This window comes from Canis aureus, unplaced genomic scaffold, assembly GCF_053574225.1.
Source record: "Canis aureus isolate CA01 unplaced genomic scaffold, VMU_Caureus_v.1.0 ptg000086l_RagTag, whole genome shotgun sequence".
Taxonomy (NCBI): domain Eukaryota; kingdom Metazoa; phylum Chordata; class Mammalia; order Carnivora; family Canidae; genus Canis; species Canis aureus.
The window spans coordinates 425,608-434,253 of record NW_027554427.1 but is presented as its reverse complement, the minus strand read 5'-3'; the positions used below and the strand labels follow the sequence as shown (position 1 = coordinate 434,253).

General features: G+C 49.6%; 1 long non-coding RNA gene across 3 annotated transcripts; it reads right to left on the bottom strand.

The window, feature by feature from the left end:
- Positions 1 to 1,779: 1,779 nt before the first annotated feature.
- Positions 1,780 to 8,356, bottom strand: LOC144309566 (uncharacterized). 3 transcript variants are annotated; one of them, XR_013375523.1, is made up of 4 exons: positions 8,254 to 8,356; positions 6,684 to 6,753; positions 5,185 to 6,148; positions 1,780 to 2,074 (listed from the first exon to the last, which is right to left on the bottom strand). It is a non-coding gene; the product is annotated as an uncharacterized LOC144309566 (long non-coding RNA). The 3 variants fall into 3 exon arrangements; XR_013375522.1 differs by lacking the exon at positions 8,254 to 8,356 and adding an exon at positions 7,064 to 7,143 and having other exon boundaries at positions 6,684 to 6,824; XR_013375524.1 differs by lacking the exon at positions 8,254 to 8,356 and adding an exon at positions 7,064 to 7,143.
- Positions 8,357 to 8,646: the final 290 nt, after the last annotated feature.

Below are 8,646 nucleotides of genomic sequence, written 5' to 3'. Positions count from 1 at the left end.
TAGTGGTTAAGACCACAGAGTGTGGAGTGAAACCCATCCCCGCTGGCCATGGGACCTCTCTGTTTGCAGACTATGGAGTCAGGCACCTCTCAGCCTTAGCTTCCTAATAAGCCCCATCAACACAATTATCGCACATGCTCCACAAAGTGTGGCTGAATTAATGAAATTTAGCTATAGCTCCTACACATGGTAAAGCATAGGTTTTACTGGCTGGAGAATTTGGGAAGATGGTTCCCCATGCTTCTATTTACTCAAAGACCAGGCCCCAGGAGAACAGCTCTGTATTCGGGGGGGTAGGGGGGGCAGGCTACAGAGAAGTCTGTGAGACACAAAAGAGAGGAAGGAGTTCATCAAATCAGCTGAGCTTAGACATTGGTGAGGGGGCAGTTCCCTCCCTCAAACACCACCCTGACAACCTACCATCCTGGTTCACTTTCTCTACATAAGCTCTAGGAAGACGAGACCCTGAGTTTGGTCAGAGTTTCATATCCATTCTTAGCTGTCTGCTTGGCACGGACTGAGTGCGTGAAAATGAATGAAAGAGTGAATGACAGGCCAATTTCAGACCTGCATCTTTCTCTTCTATAGCAATCGACAGCCACTGGCTGGTCCGAGACCTCAGCGTTGCAGTCTGTGTCCTCAGTGACTCTGCGGCCTCACAGGATTGGAAATCCAGGCTTGTCTCTGCTCCGACGCAGCGGGGTTCAGGGAAGACTCCAGGGATCCTGGCCCCTGGCCCTTCAGAGGGACTTGTCGCACACTCACTCAGCATCTTATGCAGCTGGCCCGAGAGACAGCCAAAGATGAGATGGAGCTTCTAGAGGCGGCCCAGTGGACTCAGCAAAAAGAAACAGTCTGCAGGGAAATCCCAGGGGATGTCGTTCATGATGAGGTTGCCCAGGTTGCTCATTTACCCTTGCGCGGGTAAAAAAACTGGATTAGGTCAGAACGGGAGCAGAACGTACTCCTGTAATGAAGCCTCAGCTCCCGGATGGTCTCCAGCTCCAGCATCCCCAGGATCTCGACAAGGCTGAGGAATGGCACTTGGACAATGACCAGTGTCTGACAGTGGAGGCGCAGACTGCCATGGTTCTTCTCGACTCTCTGGAGTATGTACGAGGGGAACCCAGACAGGTGGAAGAAGCCGAACAAACCACCTAGGAAAAGGTCTCTGTGTATTTCCTCGGGTTCTCGGTGATGCTAAGGCTGTTCTTTGTAACTGGGTGTCAGCTTGTCCGCCTCCGGCTCTTCTAGCATGTGAGTGATGACAAAGGGTGCAGGAGTAGCCTCCGAGCACTCCTCCCAGTTGGAGTGCTCAACGTCATGGGTAAAATCCAGCACCTTCAGCTTTGATCTCCTGTGGGGAATGAGGAGGAGAGCAGACATGAGGAATTTCAGGCCTGTAGAGCGGGGCCGGCAGGAGACCAGCAGCAGTGGCAGACCCTGGGGACCCACCACTGTGCCAACCAGCAGCCCTGCCCTCTGCCGTCCACTACGCCTTCTAGGTGCCCTCCTTGCTTCCCCACATTATATGTTGCCGGGATACCACCCAGGAACCCAGCCACACTCTTAACCACCTCAGTAGCATGATCAGCTCTGAACTATGCCAGGACTCTCTTCACGGAGGGACTCTGACAATGGCCTCAGGGCCTCATGATGACAGATGCTGCACCACCAGGAGAGGCTAGCACATGCTTGGACTCCACATCCCTGAATCCAGCTCCCACTTCTGCAATTCACTGTGCCCCTACCAGCACCCCAACTCTCCAGTTACCTGGGCCAAACTGCGTTAGGAGGAACCAATTCCAGCCCATCCAGGACGGCTTCCAAGAGGTCTTGAGTTCTTGACTGATCTCTTAACGGTCCCAGACGGAGGCAGGGAAAGGGCCAGGCCTGCACCATTGCTGTCACAGTCTTCGTGTGTCCCCCATCAAAGGCTGCTGTGGACAGAGTTGGGAAAAGGCCCACAGGGAGCTCTTCCAGGTCACGTACAGCTGAGGCCTTCTCATTCCGCAGGCTCTGTGCTGCAAGATCCAAGAGATTGAGAGGGTCTTGTCCACTCATCTCCACCAACCTGGCACAAGGTTAAGGGAAAAGCCTAAGTAGATTTTCACAGTGCTCAGCCTCCTCCTGTTGGCACAGGACACTCAGCCTCAACCACCCATCTTAGCAGGAAGTGAGACCCTAGGCGGTCCTCCACCTCTCCTGCCATCCTACAACTTCTAGTCCTAAATCTTCAGCTCTTTCTCTGCTAGGTTCACCCAGTGTCCCTTAATACCAGCTAAGTGAAGGAAAACAATTACGGCTTCATCTCCATTCTTTATTGGACTTCAGAGAGTATAAATTGTTCCAAACCTAATTTCCTGAACTTTCCCAAAGATCATCACCATCTCCAAGGTGATTTCAAGGAGCCGGACAGAATAACCCATCTCTTACCCCAGTCCAGTGGTAAGAGGTCGGGTCCTGAGGTTTTGTTTGCCTTCTCTGGCAAGCAGAGCTTCTAAAACAGTAACGGCAACTTTCCACAAGTTCAGATCTGTCCTCCTTCCTGCTCTATGGAATACGTTCCTATTCACATTCTACCAAGCTCAGAGCAATTCAGAGACTAGAAAATTATTTTTAAAAAATCAAGACGACATAAAAAACCCCTCTTATGGGGCTAGTGAATTTTTGACATAAAATGTCAGAAAAAGACAAGAGAAGGGAACATTAAAGCACCATCGTGGGGTGCCTGGGTGGTTCAGCTCTGCGGCTGCCTTCAGCTCAGGTCATGATCCCAGGGTCTTGGGATTGAGCCCCAAATGGGGCTCCCTGCACTCAGCGAGGAGTCTGCTTCTCCCTCTGCCCTTCTTTCCCCGCTTGTCCTATCTCAAGTAAATAAATCTTCTTTAAAATGTACCATCTCAAGTATAAGTAGATACAAAGGTCGTTACTAAAACATTACTAAGAAGAACTAATTGGTGTTCTTTGAACAGAATCACAAAGCATTTCTTCTAGGAACAAGAGCAGACTGACACATTTGAGAATCTCTCAGTGAACTTCTGATGACACATGGACAACTGAGCCTGAGTGCTCTCAGCTGCCTCCTGAAACCCTAAATGAAGTAAAGGAATAGCTAAGACCAGAAAGTCAAGGAGAATGAATTAGCCCCACTCTTCAAGAAAAGCCAACTTTTAGAATCTGAAAAAGGTGGATTGGGAAACTAGTGTGCAGACTACAGAAGCCAACACCTAAGCCTATACAGGTGGTGAAATCAGAAATCAATTGCAGAACCCACGAGGCCTCAGGAGCAACAGCCGCAGGCAGGGCCCCAGGCGAGGGCCAGAGCCACCCGCCAGCACTGTGGTACTCGAGGAGGATCTACAACCACATGCGTTTACCTCCACCACCAGCACGGCCAGCAATCCACACCCGGGCCCGACCTTCCTCTACTTCCCACCCTGACTGCTCTGCTGCTCCCTGGAGCAGTGCTCAGCCCTCACATCCCATGGCAGGCTGCTCTTCTGTGGGGCACAAGGGGAATGCGCTGGGGCAGGTTTGGTACATGAGCATTTAGAACCACCAAAACACTGGACTATGACCCAACTGAGCATGCTCCACTTATGTATGAGCAGGAAGGGGCACCTGCTCAGAGCTGAGGCCCGGGAGGCAGCTTATGGAGCAGGCAGGACAGGAGGGCACACCAGGCCCCTGTCACAACCACCAACTGTTCTGATGGCAGAGCTCCTCGGAAGCAGGAGGGCCCTTGCTGCAGAAGTGGCTGTGTGTGAACCCTCCCCTGTGCTTCTGAAATGTCCCATTTCTCTGAAGGAACAGCCCAAGAAGAGCCACATGCCTGGAACCCAGAGGGGTGTCTCTGCCCTTGCCCCTCCCTCATGCCCCTCTCACTCAGCAAAAAAGTCAGTCCAACTACTTGACTCCTCATGAGGGATGTATATCCTACTGATGGCTGCAGAGGACACAGAAAAGAGGTTCTCCAAAGGTCGGCAGTGAGAACTCCCACACTCTGAGGCGACCTCCATTGCCCTCCCCCTCAGCCTGTCGGCCTTCCTCCCAAATGCCTTTCTGAGGAGGAGCCATTCCCACCTACAGCTGCTCCCACCTGAAGCCACTAAGCATCTCCCCGCTGCGCATCTGCGCCTGAACGATCCTCATCAACCTCCCTCTGTAGTTGAGGTGGCTGTTTAAGCACAGTCTACTTGTCACACTGACTTCTGCTTTCTCCCTTTGTGGAGATTCTCAGCCCAAGGCCTCGGGCCTCTGCCCAGCAGGTAGGAGGAGATGAGGCCTCTGGCTTCTGAGTGCAGCCAACAATGGGTCACTCCTCTTCTCCTCCACAAAATCCAGGATCTATTGCTGGCCAACTGACCACGTGCACCGCCTGAATGCACTTCACCTATGTGGGAAGGGTCTCCCCTGAGATTCCAGTGGCCTCTAATCCTGGGGAAGACTCAGAAGAGGAAGACCAGTGAGTAAATGATGGCCTTGGCCACTGCAGCTGGTCTTGGGCTATGATGGATACTCATCTTGTCCTCCCTGCATTATTTGTTGCAGATTCCCCTCAAGGTCCCTACAAACTCTGCTGTCCTCCTCGCTAAGTTGCCAGGTGGCCTTCCTCACACCTTCATCTCTAAAATTTCTGAGCCCCAGCTCACCAGGCCTCTTTTGGCAAGGGTTGTGGCACTTGTCTTTTTACTGTCACAACGGGGCAAGGGAATACCAAGAGGGTCCTGGATGAATCTCCTGGGAGTCAAACTTATTGCTCTTTATGCCCTGGTTTTAATTTTTTTTTTCCGATTTTATTTATTTATTCATGAGAGACACAGAAAGAGAAGCAGAGACAGAGGCAGAGGGAGAAGATTTCCCTCGGGGAGCCCGATGTGGGACTTGATCCAAGAAGTGCAGGATCACGCCATGAGCTGAAGGCAGATGCTTAACTGCTGAGCCACCCAGGCGTCCTTCTATGTCCCGGTTTAAAAGCAGCCCTATCCTTTCCTAACCTGGGTCATTCACTCCAACCAAGAATGGGGGCTCCTTTGCTTGCCAACTCGGTGCTAGACACAAAGAGGATAAAGTCTTCAGGTGGCAGCCGTGGCTTCTAACTCTGTGGGACTCCTCCGCTCACCAGTGGATAGTTGTGGAACCTAACCAACGTTATCACTTGGTGGGTTTGACAGAACTTACCTCACAAGATGCAGTTCTGGGCATGCGGTCATGTCATGTCCAACGGTCTTCCACCAGGGCCCAGCAGCATTACAGGAACGGCTTTATGAAACATATCCGAGCCACCTCTGTGGACAGCATGGGTTTGCTCCAGACTCCTGGAAGGTATCGTTCCCTACCCATGATACACCCAATCTTCTGAGATCTGCTCAGTCTTATGCCCAAGTAACAAGGCTGCTTTCAACTGCAGCTTAGACTCTGCTGCTCTGCAGAGAACTTTCCTATCCTGGGATACACTCAAAAGTCGAAGTCTTTTTGGGTTCAGTCAGTTAAGAGTCTGACTTTGGTCAGGTCGTGATCTCAACGTCCTAGAATGGAGCCCTGCGTTGGGAACTTTGGCTCAGGTTGTGATCTCAATGTCCTGGGATCGTGCCCTGTGTTGGGATCCGTGCTCAGCAGGGAACCTGCTTCTCCCTCTCCCTCTGCTCCTGCCCTGTGCTCTCCTTCTTTAACAAATAAAACCTTTTTTTTTTAAGTGGCAGTCTTTTGTGTCACCTGGTATACAAGGCAGAGAAGTGTTCTGAGATGTGGAATATGTTGTCTCCAAAACCTGAAAAGTCCTCTCAGGCATTGTGCTTCCTTCTCTGCAGGAGATTCAAGTGGTAAAACTCATGTTTTACTTTGGATGATAGGACCCAGCATGTCCCCAACTGTTGGGGCACTCAAAATTGTTCTCATGTGGCAGATAATTGAATCTTCACAGGCATCTTCTCCAACAATGGAATGCACGTTTCTTACCAAGGCTTCCAATGTGCCAGACATTTCCTGTAATCTAACTCCATTGACAAGCTATCAGAGGAGCAAATCGGCACAATGTTCTTCAGATACCCAGGTGGTACGTGAACTATGACAGACTGGAAAGGTACAACCCTGGAGCAATGGGAAATGCATACTGTTGTCTGCTCCATGTGAATCCAAACGGTATCTGATAGGGATAGAAAGAAACACATTTGCCAACTAATGTTTGTATACCATGTACCTGAGAAGTCATGAATCTGGCTTGAGCGAAGAGACTACATCTGGCATAGCAGCCTCAGTTAGGGCTACTATCTGGGTGAATTTATGGAAATTTCGGCCAACCTCCAGGATGAATCTGGTTTCTGCAGGGGTAGACAGGTGAATTAAATGGAAATGTGACAAGGACCATCACTTGAATCCTTTATATCCTTAAGAGGAATAAAATTAGGGATGCCTGGGTGGCTCAGTAGTTGAGCATTTGTCTTAGGGTCAGGGAGTGATCCTGGGGTCCCAGGATCCAGTCCCACATTGGACTCCCTGCATGGAGCCTGCTTCTCCTCCCTCTGCCTATGTCTCTACCTCTCTCTCTCTGTCTCATGTGAATAAATAAAATCTTTTTTAAAAACAAAGGAATAAAAAAAACACCAAACAAAACAAAACAACAAAAGAGTAATAAAAATATCCGTCATTCCTCCTAGATTGTGATATTGTTTTATACTTACTATTTTGACCAGGGATGGAAACAGGTACAGAGGCCTCCACTTGGCCTCCACAATCATGATAGTTCTGATCCTACAAATGAAAGACGCAATGTGTGTTCTGCATGGATTTTCAAACATTCTATTCCATTACACATCTGCAAACTGAGTAATGTCACACGGTTACCATTGTGAGCTGGATCCTGACCTGGGATTCTATTTATTTGGCTCCCCATAGGCCCCATCCTAACAGTGAGCCACGATTATGTTTTGTACATCCAGAAACTAATGTTAACTCTGACCCTACATCCAACAATATTAAAATTCTTGGTATATTCCCCCTTCCCCAGTCCACTCCTCAAATTACTCCTAGAGTCCAATCCCCCTTGTTTATTTACATTTACCCAAATGTGGTAGGCAGCCTCCCAAATGGCCACAATGATTCTAGCCTCCTGGTATTCAGTCATTCCCTTGTGAAGTCCCCTGCCTCACTGAGTAAGGCAGACCTGTGACAATCTGTGACAATTACAATGTGTGACTTCCAACGTTAGGTCATAAAAGGCATTGTGACTTCCGCTTTGCTTCCCCTGGATCACTTGCTTTCACGTCATGGAAACACCCAAGTAGCCTTATGGAAACATCCATGAGGCAAGGAATTGAGGCCTCTGGTCAAAAACTTACTGGCCGGGCACCGGGGTGGCCCAAGTCATGATCCCAGGGTCTTGGGGTCAAGCCCCACATCAGGCTCTCTGTTCAGCAGGGAGCCTGCTGCTCCCCCTGCTTGTGCATGTGAGTAAGCTGCCTTGGAAGTGGACATCCCAGGCTCAGCTCAACCTTCAAATGACTACAGCCCCAACCCACATCTTGTGTGCATTCTCAGAGACACCATGAGCCAGCACTATCTGGCTAAGCTTTAACTAGATTTTTGACCCACAGAAACCACGTGAGATAACAAAAATAGTCAATTATGCTACTAAGTTTTGGGGTAACTTATTGCACAGCTACAGGTAAAAGATATGCTGAATAACTGTACGAAAATTCCTGGAAGAATATTTATCCCCTTGCCATACATACATGGTCCTTTGTTCTGGGGACCTGGCCTCCTCTTCAAAGACTAGACAGTCCCAGGCCTGAACACTGACTAGAACTTGGCAAGGGATCATGCCTTTGTATTGAGCCGTCTTCAGCCTCCCATCATCCAGCCTTGATTTCTTTTGATAATAAGAGTACTACTCCTGGTGGCTGACCTTCCATTTTGTACGAAAAACACTGGGCTCTTCAAACCATTTCTGGAACCCTTTGTGGGTTGGTGCCTTGGCTGCCACTCCAACCTCATGGCTCACAGTAAATGGTGTAAACCTGGCCTCTGATGGTTCAATGCCACCGCCTGACCTCAAGTGCTGCAGGGTCCTGTCATCCGTTTCTATGACAGCCACTCTTACTGTTTGTCAGCACTGGCCTATGCACGTACCCCACCACTGAACTGTTTAACGACGCTGCTGTCCCTCTCATCAGCATATTCCTAGAGCCTTGGTAAATGATGTGTTTGTCGGTGCTTCCTGTGGAATATATCCATTTGCTTGGGTTTTCTTACCTTAGAAAGTCATCATATGTATCCCAGCTTCACAATCCCTGAGCGGTTTAGCCTTCAGCTGCCATCTGTCAGGGGTCCAGCAATTTCAACCTCACTGAGCACGGCCGTAGCTTCCTTTCATGCTTCTAGAAGCCATCCTTGTAGCAAGTTCACACAAACTCCTGCGGTCCCTGACAGAATGTCAAACCTTGTATCTCAGAAGAATACTCCCAAAGCAGTAAATTCACCCTACCCAATCTGAATCCCCCTCTCCTTTATCAAGCACCTATACTCCAGTCCCAAACACAGTCCCCAAGCTGGTACTTGCTGGTTAGGTCGTTCAGCCTCCTTAGGGTGTAGTACCTTCATCTGCCTTCTCAGCCTGAGCGCATCTCCTGCTCTGTTATGCTGGAA